The sequence below is a fragment of the Ursus maritimus genome, unplaced genomic scaffold (assembly GCF_017311325.1).
Source record: "Ursus maritimus isolate PB19 unplaced genomic scaffold, ASM1731132v1 scaffold_18, whole genome shotgun sequence".
Lineage (NCBI taxonomy): Eukaryota > Metazoa > Chordata > Mammalia > Carnivora > Ursidae > Ursus > Ursus maritimus.
Window position 1 is genome coordinate 36,372,214 of NW_024424230.1, and position 16,946 is coordinate 36,389,159.

The 16,946-nt window shown below is 45.2% G+C and overlaps 1 protein-coding gene across 3 annotated transcripts in view; it reads right to left on the minus strand.

The window, feature by feature from the left end:
• Positions 1-16,946, minus strand: part of MAPRE2 (microtubule associated protein RP/EB family member 2) — a 149,260-nt gene that overhangs the window by 12,324 nt on the left and 119,990 nt on the right. The gene's annotated exons all lie outside the window — the stretch shown is intronic.

Here is a 16,946-nt window from a genome sequence, read left to right on the forward strand (position 1 = left end):
AGGGAGGATAGGAAGATCTTTATAGAACACGGACAGCTAGCAAATGCAGAAGAAACATAAGAACTGGAACAATCACAATTTTGCAACAAAGGTAACTGATCTAGGAAAGGCTCAAAAGAAAGAAAGAAATGCAGGGTCATTACTGGGGGCCACCTAGTCTCCACCGCGTGGCAGCTCAGCCTGGGGGAGGTGCTCCGTCCAACCCCACCACGCTCCCACACCCTCTGCTCCTCCAGAAGGCTCTTGCAGCGCAAGGAAACAGTGTCCCTCACCTTTGTAAGCCCAGTACTTAGCACCACGCCTGGCTGAACGTATATTTAGTAAAGGTACAAATGTTGAAATAAACACATGAACCAGTAAATACAACTTGGTTCTGTGGTTTCCAGTTTCACGGTTTATCAGTACCAGTGCATCAGAAAGAGGCAGGGGCTACTGAAGCCCAGTGTGCTGACAGCAGTTACAAGTTTCAACCGATCTCCTAATTATAAAGTAGCAAACAGGAAGAGTTCAGGTGCCTGGAGTCCTTGGTTATAAATGCAAAATCACACACCCCCTCAAGCCGCACGGGCAATATCATACCCTTTAAAATCTGTTACAAGGGAAAAAAGAATTTTCTTCTAAACATTTCTAGGAAAAGGCCTACTGTATTTTAAAATGAAAATCAAATTGGGAATCTACTTAAAACAGTTTGAGTATCCGAAGGTCAATCTCCAGGGAGCTGGAAACCTGGCCTATGCAGACCTTCCCCAAAATTCTAGAGAGCTGATGCTTTGCTTCTTCCACACAGTTGCAAGGATCCTTTATCTCCGCAGAAGCCCACAGAAAATACTCCTGGAGCACCACTTCTGTGTCCCACTGGCCAGGTTCTCTAAAGGCCATGCCAATAGGATAAAGAAAACGTGGGTAACAGCAGAGGAGGCGGGGGAGGACACGCTGACTGGCCAAGGGCCTCCTCCAAAGGCAGCTACCAACCAGCCTTGCTGGGGAAAAAGCTTCCAGAAAATCAAGTTACTTCAGACCTTTTTATAAGCAGTATGTCATATTTGAATACCAATAAAGTCTAACAGAAAGCAGCTTCAAGACAATGTTCAACACCTCTTATTTACTAAATACATGCTTATCCAGCACCTACCATGAACCATGTCATACGGGAGATCCCTGCTCTCCGGGAGCTCACGGTCTCATGAAGGGACAGCGGCATAAGAACGCCCAGGCCCGGCCACACTCAACATTCTCAGGGACGAGGCAGCGTTCTGGCTACCTGGCCACAAAGCAGGATTCAGGCTGGAACCCTTCTGCTGGAAACATTCCTCTTCCCCTCCTTCAAGTGACTAAGTGTCCCATCCTCCCTGCTGCTCTGGCAGGCCACAGCGCCTGTCCGCTGCAATGGTCCAGCCCTCTAGTTATGCCTGTTCTCCCGTGAGATTTCAACACAGCAAGGTAGGACTTGCATCTGTTCTGTTTGCCATTTTATGTTCCCAAGGCCAATCTCCATGCCTGACCCAGAGGCGACACTCAATACAAGTTTTTATAATACATTAAAACGCCTCCTAGGAGAGGTATCCATCCTGGGTAAACCTACCAGGGGAGGCTCGAGATGATGCCAACATCAAAAGCCAGCAACACATGAAGGAAACCAAACAAAAACATCATGGGCCTCCCACAAGGTGAGCTCTTACTTGGTTTCAAGATTCCCTTCGGTCATCGCTTGGGATCAAGACAAAGTACAAGTAGGGACATTCAGTCAGTTTAGGGTTAACCCTGAGTAGGAAGGTGCCACGTTCTCGGCCTCTTCCGAAGGAAACAACCCTGCAGCAGGGGCTTCCATGGCAAGTGCCTGACCCACCCTGGCCCTTCTCCCCAAGCAGGTCAGCAGCCACGATGGGGCTGGGTGCAGGAGCTGACATACAGTCCTCGCCCATTCCGGTACCCTGCCTTACCCAGTCTCATGTAAATTTTAAAAGAAAAACACGGAAGGAACAGAAACTGACTGCTTGTAAAACAAAGCTATTATGGATTATATTTCTAGGACCTCATCAAAGGCAGCTTGAAGAAAACCTGAACGTTGGATGTGAAGTCAAAGAGGAAGGGTCCTGGGCAAGCCGAGGCGTCCTGAAAGACCATGTTACCAGGGGAGAGAACTATAAAGAAGCAGGGGAAGCTGGCGGGCAGAGGGACAGGGGGCCCCAGCAGACATTTGCGCGGCTCCCATGGGATAGGCCAGAATGGCTGCAGGTTCCTCTTCCTGAGGAACTGCATCGCTTGCTCTAGCCAGCGGGTCAGGCTCTTTGCCTTAAAAATGCCACTGTGTTTCATGGATCCCGTCCAGGTCGTTGGGGCATGGAGCCCCAGTCTTTTACCTGGTGGATCTCTCGGAGAGGAGAATGGTGAAAACAAAGAAAATCAGACTTGGCATCCTCTGTGGCAGGGCAGGGGCAGGGATGGTGGAGAAGAGGGCATGGGGTCCACACTCTAGCACCCATACCTGCTAACTTATGGGAGGGAAGAATCGCTTCCACCCCGCCCTGGACGGTCACTCACAGGCCGGACAAAGGAATGGAAAATGAATTTGAACAATTTAATTACAGATGAAGTAATTAGTATTTGAAATTTAAAATCAGGGGGTTTGAAATTCTGATTCAGTTGTTCGGAAAGAAAGTGATCACTGAGGGGACAAAACGTCTGCTGCAGGAGGCGTGAGCGGGCAGGGCCAGTCACCTGTGCATTTACAGACCTCCTAAGGGACAACAAAACTAAAGAACAGGAAAGACGTACAGAAGATCTTAGTGTCTTCGGAAGTTCCAAGTTTTAAAAGAAACTACACAATTAAAGGGTTAAAGTAAAAGCTCATTTTTCAAAAGAATGTAAAGTGAGCTCTTTAAATCCTCACAAGCTGCCATTTGATATGGAAGTAATTTACCCCTCACGGCTATCACATTGAGAAATACCAAACAGTGAAACTTACAAAAATGAAAATGAAGTCTTTCATTCATTCTGCTTAAGAATTTCATGGTTTACTTTTTAGAAGAGTAAACAGTATCCTAAAGTAGATGACACTCATCAGAGTTAAGAACTATGTTTTTGTTTATTCACTTTGACAGTTTTGCTGTCTCCTTCCAAACAACCATACTGTGAAGTGTACCCAGCTTCCGGGGTGCCCGGCCTTCTTGCGTTTGCTAGAGTAAGGATGTGCTGAGAAAATTATAATTATCAATGTCAGCAAATTTAACATTGATATGTCATTTTTATGTAAGCTGTCATTTATATTCCAGCTTTGTGAAATGACCCAATAATGTCCTTGGTAGCATCTAATCCTGGTTTGAGAGATTAGGGTCCTCAGTAGCCGCCTTCCTGCTGCCCCGAATGCACCCAAGTTCATGGTGACTTCACTTCGGTGCCTTCCCATGCCTCTTTGTTCAACGATGCTTCCATGAAAAACATTTACATAATGGCTTTTAAAGAGAGGGCAGCACTTCAGCTATAATGCAGATATAGATTTTTTTCCTTGCAGCTATCGACCATTCCAACATTTTTTTTTTCAAGCTGCATTTGATGTCCTGAAAACATAATTAGTGGTAGCCCTGTTTTACAAGAATTGTTTTTCCCTCAAGCTTTTCTCTCTCTCCCTAATTTTCCCTTTCAAAATAAAAAGGAGTTTCAGAAGCAGAGGAAAATAGACATAAATTCTGTACAAGTCCCTGTAATTCTCTGACTTTACTCACTGGATATGGACATGATTTACAATGCTAGTCTTTGAGCAGTTGTGTCTTAATTAATGCCTTTAGGATTTGATGTATAAATATGATTCTAAGACATTTTAACCATAGTTGTAAAAAAAAAAAAAAACAAAGAGTGGCTTCATTCATTGCCTCAGTGAAGCCACAGTATCACTGTGTCTAATGTCAATAATTAGTAGCTTAATGTTTATGGAAAATGCTATATTTCGGGCATATGAGGCCCAGTGAATTCATAACGCTAAAGCAAAGAAAAGCACTTTACTTGGCTTTATCCTTCATGGCCGGGGTTCTGATGGAATTTAAAAATTCTTCTCACATAATCTGCTGTATTCCTTCTGCCAAAGTCATAAACAGAGGAGCTAAAAATATGACGTTAATACTGTTGACAAGAACCACAGAGACATTAAAAACATGTGCACACGCGCGTGCACGTGCACATGGCACACACTCAGGAAGCAACCAGTCTTCTGGTCATCCCAGCTTCTTCTCTACCCCCGGGTCCTCCTCACTCAAGTAAAAACCCCACAGAGGCGGGCCTGGGGAGTGGGTGAGTGAAATGGGTGAAGGTGGTCAAAAGGTAGAGACTTCCAGTTATAAAAGAAGTCAGTCTGGGGACATCATGTACAGCAAGGTGGTGACATGTCACGACACTGTTTGAGAGTTGCTAAGAGAGTAGATCTTCAGAGTTCTTATCACAAGAAAAAAAATGTAATTACGTGTGGTGATGGAAGTTAACGAGACTTACTGTGGTGATCATTTTGCAATCTACACATTCACTCATGTTGTACACCGGAAACTGTTATGTTTTATGTCAGTTATAGCTCAAAAACAAAACCCCGGGCGCCTGGGTGGCTCAGTCAGTTAAGCGTCTGCCTTCAGCTCAGGTCATGATCCCAGGGTCCTGGGATCGAGCCCCACTTCGGGTTCCCTGATCAGCAGGGAGTCTGCTTCTCCCCTGACCTTCCCCCCACTCGTTCTCTCAATCTCTCTCTTGCTCTCTCTCTCTCAAATAAATAAAACCTTTAAAAAACAAAACCAAACCCCCACAGACCTGAAACTTGACAGAAGATACATCGTACCAACACTGATTAGTTATTTGTGCAAGATCTGACCTCACTTCCTTATCCTCTTTACCTTGGTGAAGAGATTTTAATTGTTAACTGAGATAATGAACTTGGTTAAAATGAAAGTAAATAAAGCCACTGCTGGAGGTAGAGTATGGGGCTGGACTGATGGGAAGAGTGAACTCCCACAGGAAGAGAGGTTCCTCAGTGACAAAACAGACACCAGAGTGGTCACACTGCAACACGAGTGACCGCGCCCCACAATTATGATGACTGCGAATTCAAGAGCTGGCCCTTTCCTTCAAAAACGGCTCCACACCTTCCCTTTGTAGGTTCTGTCATCTGCTCTCTGAGGGTGAAAAAAGGAAGGCACCTCAGTGGCCAGAGTTCAGTCCAAAGGGAACATCAGCAGGGGCTCCGGGATGCCCCGCCTCTTGAGGTTATTGAGAGGCTGGCTCTGTTTTTCGGAAATTACTAGTTCATGGCCCTTCAGGCTTCTGTCACCAGTGCAGCCAGTGGCAAAGCTGGGTTCTTCCTTTTTGCTACATCAGCGCCAGCTTGTAAAAGTGGGCAGCTCCTTTTTTAAGCACTTTGGAGCCTCGCACGAAGCATGGCAACCATGTGGGAACGAAGATCTGGTCTGGAAATGGGCATCCCTCGTCTTGCCCTTAGGGAGGCAGTGGTTAAGTGTGGGGCCCTACAGCCAGGCAGCCTTCCCAGGAGTCCTGGCTCTGCTACTGGCTGGGTGGTGTGACCTGGGCTGCCGCCGGATTGATGTTGAAGACCGGAAGAGCAGTGCCTGTTTCCCAGAGCTGGGAACAGTATGTGAGTTCATACGCGCAAAGTTCTTACACAAGAGCCTGGCACATAGTAGGTACTCAATAAATGCTAGCTCACATTAGTATTACTCAGCAGATGAGAGGTGATTCAACTAACAATGAAGTACACAGGCTTCCCATTTCTAGATACTAGCAAAATAAAAACTAACCTGCTAAAGTAATAAGAAAATCCAACTCATTTTCAAGAAAACCTCTATAAAAAATTTCATTCCACAAGCCACCAGTGGGCACCAAGGCATCAGTTCTCCCGTTCCATTTACTCTCTATCTTGAAAATCAGCAGGCTGCAGCCCAAGTCTCTGTGATCCTTTTTTTTTTTTTTTAAAAGATTTTATTTATTTATTCGACAGAGATAGAGACAGCCAGCGAGAGAGGGAACACAAGCAAGGGGAGTGGGAGAGGAAGAAGCAGGCTCCTAGTGGAGGAGCCTGATGTGGGGCTCGATCCCATAACGCCGGGATCACGCCCTGAGCCGAAGGCAGATGCTTAACCGCTGTGCCACCCAGGCGCCCCCTCTGTGATCCTTCTTAAATTACTTTGACTCATTCATTCACACGGCTCGTGTTTGCTGAACCCCTACTGTGTACCTGGCAAGCTATAGACAGTTGGGATCAATCAATGAACGAAACAGAAGATGCCAGTCTTGGGGGAATTTATATTCTAACAGGGGCAATTAGATAATTAACAACGTAATAAACTAGCAAGTAAATGCTATGGAAAAGTGAAAGAGCAGGGCAGGGGTGAGCCGCTGTTTGCAGGACTAACTCCAGGGAACCTGAGCGTCCACCACTCGTCTCTCTCCAGTCTCAACTCCTCACTCAGACCCACAAGCCTCCACGGGCCTCATTAGACCCAGGCCCCCTCAGAAGGACACTTGAGTGTCCCTGTTGGTGGCAGTCCTGCAGCCATCGGCACAGACGCGAGGCGGCAGATCCACAGCGGCACGTGTGGGGGGGGGGCTGGCCTGGTTCCAAAGTCCCACTCCTCAAAGAAGCCTCCATCTCTCGTGACAACCCCACAGTCGCAGCTTCCAGGCTCCCTGAAAGGGACGCGCCAGCTGCAGGAGTAACCTTACTTCAGGGCCTCACTGAGAAAGACTTGAACAGAGACCCGAGAGAGGGGAAGGTGGCCTTCTGGACACCAGGAGCAGAGCTGGCCAGGCAAAGGCCCTGCTTCAGCTGTTCCGGAGCCAGGGGGGATGCCGGAGCACGGCGAGCCCGGGGGGGGGGGGTGCAGATCACCAGGGCCCGAGAGGCCGGGTGTAGGGCATGCGCTTTCCTTCTGATGGAAGAGGGCAGAGGGAAGCGGTGGCAGGGCCCGGAGCAGAGGAGCCCCATGGTTGCCGGCGGTGCGGAGAACAGTGGCCACTGACGAGCTGCCGCCCGGAGTCTCCCGGGTGTGAGTGTGAGTCCTCAGGACGAGTTTTCTTTTTGGTAAATCACTGACAATGCTCCAGGGTAGACAACCCTATCATGTACCCTCTAAAACAGGCACCAAACGTCTGCCATTTTATACCACTGACATTTTGCCACATGAACAGTAACAAGAAGACATTCTGGGATCGATAGCATCTGCTACTGATTCCAGGGCGAGGGCTGAAGGAAAGTAGGCAGTGACAAGAGCTATGAGTCAGCCCGTGTCCCTCCCAATTCACTACTCAAGGGTCACTGCACAGTCTGATAACTGGCTCTGCCCTGGGACAGCATGCGAGTGAGTGACACCAGAAGTCAGGGGCCTGGGGAAGGGGCGGCTGGCCCAGCACTGAGAGCTCCAGGGCCTGGGGGCTCCCCTTCCCCAGCCAGGGGTCACAAAGCCTGCCCCTGTGATGGGCAAGAGAGCCCGAGCACGTCCAGCCAGTGTGAGCATTCACAAAACCGAGTTCCTTCTGCCCTGGTTACTGTCCCTGCTGGAGATGATGTGCTTATTTTTAGCCATCATGTGATTCTCCAGTATTTTCCAGGCTCTGCTTGAGTCACTATGGTTTCAGAGAATTTTTCATAGTGGGGAAAAAATGCACGAAAGAACTCCTTTTCAAATGGCTCAAGTATTAAAAAATCTAACCTTTGAATAGTTGTTTGAACGTGTGTGTATGTGGTGTGTGTATTTCTTGTGATAAACGGACTTTTCACACCTCTGTGTCTTGGCAGACGATTAAGTGTGCTTTGAAATACGTGAGGTGCTAACCAATCACTATCTTAGTTCAAATTCTCATTTTTAAATTGTCCTCAGAGCAGTTTCTCTCTAGAAATGGCAAGAATCCCTGACTCCCATGAAAACAATCACATCAGAATCCCAACAATTTAGGGGGAACACCCCTTGCCCGTCTCCTGCAACAATAAGAAAAGCTGGTGGCTGCCGCAGCCCGACTAACCCATCCAGACCATTAAGAGTGAAAACACACAGGCACCACTGTGACCTCCCCACCACCGGGACCCTGTGCTCCTGGCATATGGCAGTCCTTTAAGCAGAAGGCTTATAGATTACAATGGCTATTTGGGGGGAACACAATGACTTCATAATGTACAGATCCAGTCCTACTGACTCCAATGTCAAGACCAGTGTTTTGGGTGGTTTTTCTGATGGTGGCCAGTCCGCTGTGCTCCATTAACACTATCTTACTCAGACTCCCCTGCGAAGAGATTGACATGGTCTGAGGCCACGGAGCAGTTGAAGCTCAGGTGGGTGAGAACCAGGGCTGAGCTGCAAAGGAGTCCTCTCCTCTCCTGCAACTGGCTCCTGCCCCTGGCTCTCTGCTTCCACCAACCAACCATTAAGCCAGAAACGTGTGCGACACGTATCCTTGGCTTCCCTTCTCCTTTACTTCTCATATCCGATTGTCAAGTTTTATTGACTCCATCTCCTTAAAGTCTCCATAACCCACATGGCCCATGACCTTTGTTTAGGCCAACCTCCTCCCCAAATGGTCTGTTGTAATAGCCTCTTAGCTAGTCTTCTGGATTGTAACTCTACACCCTCCATGGATTCTCTATACTAAAGAGCAAACTTGTACTTAAAACTTTTTAACTATTCTCGACTGCCCCCTTTAAAGTGTAAATCTCTGTGACCAACAGAACCTAAGGTGACCCCCTCCCCGCAATGAGCTTCACCTCATGGTATTCCCACCTTTGTACAGTCCCTTTCCTTAGAGTATGGGTGGGACCTGTGTCTGGCTTCTGAGAGAATACAGCAAAGGTGAGGGGAGGTCGCTCTCATGATGATGGCACTTTACAGAGCTCTTTGGCTAGCATACATGCTGGAGAGAATCCCCCTACTGGCCTCGAAGAAGCAAGCTGCCACGTACTAAGCACGCACGCTAAAAATGAAAAGCCCGTGTGGCGAGGAACTGCAGGTGGCCTTTGGGAACTGAGAGCAGCGGCCAGCAAGAAACTGAAGCCTTAGTTTTGCGGCCTCTAAGAAACGGTCACAGCCCAAGGGAGCTCTCCCCGGTTAAGCCTCTGATTAGACCAGAGCCCCGGCAGATACCTGGATTACTGCCTGCGGGGCCTTAAAGCAGAGAACACAGCTAAGCTGGGCCTGGACTTCAGAAGGTGGAAGACAATACGTGTGTGTGGTTTTAAGCTGCTAAGTGTGTAGTGGCTGTTTGGCAGCAACACAACATGAATACCACCTCTCAGCTCATACAAGGGCCCCGCTCACCTCTGCAGCCTCACAATCTCAACATTCACGCGGAACAACGTGCACTTTACTCAATACGGCATGGTCTCTGTTGACGTCAACATTCTCCTCTTTCTGCTGGCAGTGCTCTTGTCCATACTCTTGACCTGGCTAACTTCTACTCATTCAGCAAGTCTTAGTCAAATCTCACTTTTCCCCGAGAAGCCTTTCCAGAACATGCAAGACCAGCTCAGGGTGTCTTTCTACACACTCCGACAGCACATACCTCACTTTACTGCTACTGTTTATTGCCATGTGTTGTCACAGGCTGTAACTTCCTTGAATCATGATGTATCTCCAGAACCTCTTAAAGTGCCTTACATACATGTGGAGAGACTGAATGAATGAGAATTCAAGTAAAGCTTTCATAAAAAGAACGAGTCCAGTAAAAAGGAACTGCTAATTAAGAAATTTTTTTTCTGAGCTGCTGTGTAGGGCACCATGCTATTTCCTAAGCTATAATACAAGGGGCTCCTCAGGTGATGCATGACTGGGGAGAACATAAAAATAGCCATATATCAGCTTAAGGACCACATCTTCCTGGATCCAAATGGACACGCAGTGATTCAATTTAAATCAATTCGACAAATTCTAAATGAGAACCTTCTATGTGTCAGGCAACGGAGAAAAAAATGATAGAATAAGATAGAATTGGCTGATAGTTTAGTTCACCCAATTCAAAGGGGGTCCAGAAAATTCTTCAAAGTCAAAACTGTTTTCTATTCCTGCCCAACACACCAAATGACAAAGAGTGGTAAGAAAGAAAAATAGGTGCATGGGCGACCGGTGATATTCTGGTTATGGAAACGGAGAATAAATCCTAAGTCATTGCCTTTTGAGGCCACACAAGTTTTACTGTGAGGTTAAGAAGCCAAACACCAAGTTATTCTTCCTTTGGAGAGAAGGGATGATCAGAGTAACCTGCGGAATTTAGTGCAAAACCGATTAGTATTTCGACACGCCCAGGGAGCGGTGAAAGTGACCCGATGCTGGCTACGGAAGGACTCTGCTGTTTGCGGCAGGGCCAGGAGGGTCTGCTGCGCAGCTGCGGGTGCGACAACAAGGGAGGCCGTCGGTCCTCCTCCGCAGGGCCCCGTGGGGGGCGGGGGGCAGCCTGCCCAAACACGTGCCTGTTTTGTCTGAGGGGCTGCTTCCTCTTCCCTCCGAAACCACCCAGACCACCTACTCAGAGAAGGAGTTGAATCAAAGGTTTAAGAAATCTGAGATTAGCAATCCCACTCCTCCGGGGCTCAGTAGGCCGGGCTTCCTACACGTTTCTGCTCCGGGGCTGAGAAGAGCTCTGGGACCAGTGGCTCAGTGTTTCCTGCGCTGATGAGTTTACAGACGGTAGAGGACCGCTCAGGAAGAACCCGCGGCAAGGACGCATGAGACTGTTTTTAAACTTTAAAAATTATTGCTATTTTAAAAAATTGAACAGCGTGTGCTCCGTTTCAAGCCTTCAGGAACCTGTGGAGCCTTTCAGGTCCTCTGTATGCTAATTTGAGTGTGGTCTGTGAGAAATTACCGTGGTTCAGAATAGTGTGAGGAGGAGATACGAACATAAAGCAAGACCACATCCGCAATATTTCAGAGGCAATATAATGGTTTAAGAGGGTAGGCTCTGGAATCACAGGGTCAAACTTCAAACTCTGGGTCCCCCATTTCTAGTGTGTGACCCTGGCAAGTTACTGAACCTGTGTTGCAGTTTCCCCACCTCAAAAACAGGGGGGATGGTCATAGGTTTTGATCTCGAAGTTTTCAAAAATCCTAGTTTTATGGAAAACTAGGTCTTATTTTGATTTCAAAAAGCCAAAATAACTAAAACTTGTGCGCTGAATTAGTAAATCACCTGTCAAAGATGCTGTCTCAGTAAGCAAACACACTGAGATGGCAATGAAAAATGCATGGCTGCTCCTAGGAAGAAAGTTCTCGGCCTCGTCCTCAGATACCGCCAGAAGATTGCTATCTGAAGCTCCTGAATTCTTCATGTCTCTGCTCCTCTCAATATTCCAAACTTACAGTCGGTGACCTGGCAAGGCCGAGCCCTGTTTATACTGTATGCTGTGGTTTTATCATTACAGGTTGAAAAATGCAGTTTCAGTTATTCTTTGAGGAGAAAAGTGTCCAGATGCTCAGTGGTGCATCTTGTATACTGTACATAAGATAGACGTGTAGCTGGAGGAACAAAGCCACCAGTATGCTTCTCCTTCCCACGAGCAGCCGTTACCCGGAACGCGGCCTAGCGATGGGATGGTTTCTTACTCGCAGGAGACCAAGGGGATGCAACGCTGACCCAGGGCAGGAATGGAGTGAAAGAGACCGTGTTCATGTAATAAGACATGCTAGCATCGACTGGAAAACAACACTAGCTAATTACGAGACTAGTAAAAAGGCACCTCTTCCTTGTTTTGAGTTGATATTACATGAGCTCTTAAAAGATTTGATCCTTGAAGAAGTGAGCAGGTATGTGGGCAGCAGAGTATATGGTCAGCTGACGGGGGGCTGTGAGGACGGGTAATAGCAGGAGCACAGCGGGAAGGGGAGACCATGAAGGGGCAAGAAGGATGCCTGGGCCTAAGGCTCTGAGATGTCAAATGCCATCATGGGCTGGGCTGGTCTGAAGGGCAGACATGGGAAAATGCATTTCTTGGAATAAATAATGGCTTCGGGGTGAGAGCACCATTTGTGTTTAAAGGGCAGACTTTTCTCAAAAGGTAGGTGAAGACGTAGGTTTTGTCAGTAATGAGGAAAGGGAAGTGCTGCACGACGGCAGAGGCCCAGGCCCAGGCTGGGACCCTCTGAGTGAAATGTAACTTCTTGAATACTTTTTACTTGGACTCTAATTAAGTCCCTGTTAAATCAAAAACATCAACACTCTTTGGAACAAAACACCAAAAGTTGCAATGTCTCCAACAAAACATCACAGTGTCTATGATACAATCCAAAATTACTCAACACAGAAAGAGCCAGGAAAATGTGACACATTCTCAAACAAAATCTACAGATGCCAATCGTGAGGTGGTCAGAATGGTGGCAGAACTTTAAAGCAGCTTTCATAACCAGCGCAGGGAGGTATGGTCATAGTCAGTGAAAGGTAGGCAAGATCAACAGAGAAAGAAGGAAAGTGAATTACCACTGAAAACATGCAGAAGTTGAAATTTTAAAAATGCTCAATCGAAGAGAGATGACAGAGGAAAAAGAGGGTACACCTCAAGATGTATCAGTAGAACCCACCCAATCTAAAGAAGAGAAAGAATGCTGGAAAAAAGTGAACAGAGCCTCAGGAACCTGTGGGACAAGTTCAGCAGCGCTGACATATGGGTAAACGGCATCCCAGAAGGAGAGGACAGAGAGAATGGGGCTGAAGAAATACCTGAAATAATGGTTGAAAACCTCCCAAATATGGTAAAATACATCAACGTAAGAGATTTAAGTAGCTTAACAAACTCCAAGACAAGATAAATTCAAAGAGAACCGTGGTCAGGCACATCCCAGTCACACTACTGAAAACCAAAGATAAAGAGACTCCCGAGAGCACCCGGAGAAAAACAACGTCTTGCATATGGGGGACGCATGATGAGAATGACCAAGCACTTCTTATCTCCGGAGGCCACAGACACCGCCACAACAGCTCTGAAGCGCATGAAGAAAGGAGGATCAGCTGGGATTCTCTATCTACGGGAACTTTCAATAATGAAGGTGAAATAAAGACATTTACGGAGAAAGGAAACTAAAAGAATTGGTTGCCACTAGACCTGCTCTAAGGAATGTTAAAGCAAGTTCTTCAGTATGAAGAGAAATGAAATCAGTAGGGAACTCAGATCTTTAGGAATGACTGAAGAAGAGAGGAAATGGTAAAAGGTTGGGGGAAAAACCCTCTATTTTTTTCTTTTATTTTCTTTAAAACACATATGATTGCTTAGAACAGTACTGCCTCATAGAAATATAATGTTAATCATGCAATTAAAAAATTTAAGGACATTAATTTGAATATGTGCAAAATACAGAGATATATACAGGCTGTGATTTCTACATAATCAATAAAATTATTAGAGGTTTTATATTCATTTTTCTGACACTAAGCTTTTTAAGTCCAGCATGCATTTTATCCACGCAGCACACTTCCATGTAGACTAAGCACAGATGAAATGCCCAAAGCCACTTCCGGAACAATGCCAGCCTCATGCCCAAGTTCTAACATTGCCTCACGGGATTTAGGATGCATGTGGCTGTAATGCAGACGACAGCTACAACAAAGGACCGTGGGACGAAGGGTTGCCAGTGTTCCACATTTTACATGAAGAGATAAAATATGATTTTTAAGTACACTGTGAAAAAATAAGGATATACATTGTACTTCTTAGAGCAACCACTAAAAAAAATTAATGCAAAGAGATACAGGTAGGGAGGCAATACATGAAGATGGAATGTACAATAGCTGTCAATTACAGAATATGGATGTGGCACCTAAAGCAACAACAACAAAATAAACAAGCTGGACTATATCAAACTAAAATGTTTTTGCTTTAGTAAAAGAAACCAACAACAAAGTGAAAAGACAACGTACAGAATGGGAAAAGTATTTGTAAACCATGTATCTGGCAAGAGATTTACACACAAAATACATAAAGAACTCCTACAACTCAACAGCAAAGAAGCAAGTAACTCACCTCAATTTAAAAAACGGACAAAGGGCCTAAAACAGACATTTCTTCAAAGATATAAGAAAGACCACCAGGTATATGAGAAGATGCTGAATATGAGCAATCATTAGGGAAATGTAAATTAAAACCGCAGTGAGGTATCACGTTATGCCAATCAGAGTGGCTATCACTAAAAGGATAAGAAAGAAGAAATGCTGGTGAGGATGTGGAGAAAAGGGCACCCTGTGCACTGCTGGTAGGGAAGGAAATTGGTGCAGCCACTATAGAAGACCGTAAGGAGGATCCTCAAAAAATTAAAAATGGAACTACTCTATGATCCATCAATTCTACTTCTGGTTATTTATCCAAATAAGTAAGTAAATGTTCACAGCAGCATTATTTATAATAGCTGAAACACGGATACAATCTAAATGTCCATTGATGGATAGATGGATAAATTGTGGGACACACATACACACACAGGGATATTTTTCAGCCATAAAAAAACAACAAAATCCTACCATTTGCAACAACATGGGTGGACCTTGAAGGCATTACGCTAAGTGAAATAAACCAGACAGAAAGACAAAGACCGTATGATCTCACATGCGGACTCTCTAAAACCAACCAACCAACCAAACTCAGAAAAAGAGATCGCACTTGGGGTTACCAGAAGCAGAGAGCAGGGGGAGGTGTACGGCAAGAAGGTGGCCAAAAGGTAAGACTTGCAGTTGTAAGATAAGTACTAGGGATGCAACGCACAACATGACAACTACAGTGAACACTGATGTATGATCTGTAGGAATGTAGTTAAGAGAGTAGGTCCTAAGAGTTCTCACCACAAGGAGAGATTTTTGTTTTCTTTTTATTGTATCTATATGAGAAGATGGATGTTGGCTGAACCTACTGTGGTAATCATTTCACAATACATATAAAAGCAAGCCATCACGCTGTACTCCTTAAACTCATACAGTGATATATGTCAATTCTTCCACAATACTGGAAAAAAATAATAATCATTAGAAAATCCAGAAGACAACAGGAAAAGAGAAACAGGGGCGCCTGGATGGCTCAGTCAGTTAAGGATCTGATTCCTGATCTCAGTTCAGGTCTTGATCTCAGGGTCATGAGTTCAAGGCCTGTGTCAGGCTCTACACTGGGCATGGAGCCTACTTAAAAAAAAAAAAAAAAAGGGAAAAGAAACAGAAAAAACAGAAGGGACAAGCAGAAAACAAATGACAATATGGTAGACCTAAATCCAGCCAAATCAAGAATTACATTAAATTGTAATGGACTGGATACTGCAATGTCCAGAGACTATGAGAATGAATAAAAATGCAAGACCCAATTATATGCTTTTTAGAAGAGGTACACTTCAAATATAAAGTCAAAGATAGGTAGAGATTTAGCTTATCATGGGGAAAGATACACCATGCAAACAGTAAGCATAAGAAAGGTGGAATGGCTGTTTAATATCAGATAAAATAGACTTCAAGACTAAGAGTTTTAACAAAGATCAAGGGGGACACCTCATAAAATATAAAGGTCAATTCACTAGAAATGACTTAATCATAAATATGTATGCACCTAATAACAGAGTCCTACATACAGGAGACAAAAATTGAGAGAACTGAAGAGAGAAAAGACAATACCACAATCAACGTAACACCCTCTTCACAGCAATTGTTGGAACTAGACAAAAACAAAAATCAGTAAAAACATAGAGGACCTGAGTAACACTACCCACTGCCTTGCTCTAACTGGTATTTCTTTAACACTATGCAACTGACAACTGCAGAATACACAGTCTTTTCAAGCGCACATGGTGCTAAGAGACTCCATATTCTGGGCCATAAAATCAAGATCAGAACAAGGACAAAATCACTATAAACTGCTACATTTCACTGCCTCTCCTAAAAACACAAAACAGAACAAACTTTTTGGGAAAGTAAAAACAACTCTTCTTTCCCCAAAAAAGGTGACAGGCAATGCTTACTTAGATTTACAGGTAGTCAACAAATAAACCAATAAACCTGGTCACCTTGTTAAGATCCTATAAACAGCCTTAGAGAACCCTAATTACTGATAACTGAGAGAGTATTCACATATTCATAGTTTTGGAAAAATACTGTTAGGATTTCTTTGTATCCACAGTTAGGGATTTAAGCATGATTGCTCAAATCCTTTATTCCATTATACTTCTGAGGTTGCTTCCTTTTTGAAACCATCTAATGTTTCTATTGATCTCACTGTAAGGCTGGAGCACTCAAGTCCCCAAGGAAAAGAGAAAGCACAGACTCAATTTCCATAGCAACTCTAAATCCATCACACTATATTTGTATATGAGAATTTGATTTAAATACATTAATATATGTGAACTTGCAATGTGTCTATGCTTTGGTTGCTATAGGAACCGCAACTTCACATTTCCTTTTAAGTTTAGTAAGTGCTCACCCTTCACAACTGAACCCCCCACCCTGACGGCTATCTTGAGTTGCAGATAAGGCTCATGGCAATAAACTTACACATCATGACTCACGATGAGAGACGCACGTAACAGAGCTCTATCATCATGAAAATATCTGTTTTAGCGCGTGCTCTCGTTGGTAGACCAAAAGCAGTTCAAGATGCGATTCCTGAGACCGCGGATAGAACAGCTGGCCAAGCAGCCGTTCCGCCGTACGTGGCAGCCCCTGCCTCTGCCAACCTCGTTACAGTGCAGGTAAGTTACCCAACTACGCGCGGACACCAATGCGCTCTGTGGCTTCTCTGAAGCTGCAGAAGGATGTTCTGTGTCTGTCCTGAAATGGCAGAAACATCTAGCACGTTCTCACGACAGCAGAAAGCACCGAGTGTGTGGAGTGTACCTATTTCACACAAAAGCAAAGCACCCACGGAGCATGGCTATGGAAGTCTGTATGGTGAAAACACTTTTTTTTTTGGCCAATTTGGACAGTACTTAATTATCAACAGGCGGATGATCCATTCC